The following is a 1175-nucleotide window of genomic DNA, read 5'->3' as shown; positions in this document are numbered from 1 at the left end:
TTTTTTTTCAGAAAAAAGGTCATACATCTCAAATATTTAAAGAACAATAAAATTTATTAAAAATTGAGTCATTTATCAATTGATAAATGATCAATGAATATTAATAGAAAAAATTTTGATGGAGGAATAAACACAATATACAGTCATATAAAATGCTCTAAATCACTATTAATTAGAGAAATGTCAATTAAAACAACTTTAAAATATCATCTTATACTTATCAGATTGACTAAGGTGATAGAAGAAGAAAGAGACAAATGGTTGAGGGGATGTGTAAAAAGAGGTACACTAATTCACTGTAGGTGCAACTGTGAACTGATCCAACCATTTTGGAGGGTAATCTGGAAGTATACCCAAAAAGTGAGAAAATGTGTATAATCTTTGACAGTAATGCTAATATTAAGTCTATTTCTCAAGGCCATTAGGGGAAAAGGAAATGGACCTATACAGTCACTCTTTTTTTGTTTTGCAGTGAAGTGGAAATTAAAGGGATGCCTGTCAATTGGGGATTGGCTAAACAAGTTGTATTATCAAATTGTGATGTAATACTACTGTTCTATAAGAAATAACGAGCATAAAAAACATGGAAATACTTGCATGACATAATGAAGAGTGAAAAGAGCAGAAGCAAGATAACATCATACATAGTAATAGCAATATTGTTCTAAAAACAATTTTGGTCAGCTAAGTCATTGTGAGTATTATAAAGACAAATCAACTACAAAAGTTTTATGAAGGATGATGTTATCTGTATTCAGAGAAAGACGTATTTTACATTTATACATACATGCACATGTGTATATTAATACATACTTTGTGTGTATATCTCCCTCTCTATAAGATTATATATAGAATATATATAATTAATATTAATAATATATAATTATATACATATATAGGGAGAGAAAGATAGAGAGAGAGAGAAAGAGAGAGAGAGAAAGAGAGAGAGAGAAAAAGAGAGAGAGAAACAGAGAGAGAGAGAGAAAGAGAGAGAGAGAAAGAGAGAGAGAGAAAGAGAGAGAGAGAGAAAAAAGAGAGAGAGAGAAAGAGAGAGAGAAAGAGAGAGAGAGAGAAAAAGAGAGAGAAAGAGAGAGAGAGAAAGAGAGAGAGAGAGAGAGAAAGAGAGAGAGAAAGAGAGAAAGAGAGAGAGAGAAAGAGAGAGAGAGAGAGAGAGA

Source organism: Petaurus breviceps, unplaced genomic scaffold (genome assembly GCF_028583685.1).
Source record: "Petaurus breviceps papuanus isolate PSGF00001 unplaced genomic scaffold, PetGlider_PUasm1.0 188, whole genome shotgun sequence".
NCBI classification, from domain to species: Eukaryota; Metazoa; Chordata; class Mammalia; order Diprotodontia; family Petauridae; genus Petaurus; species Petaurus breviceps.
Note: the sequence above shows the minus strand (reverse complement) of the source record.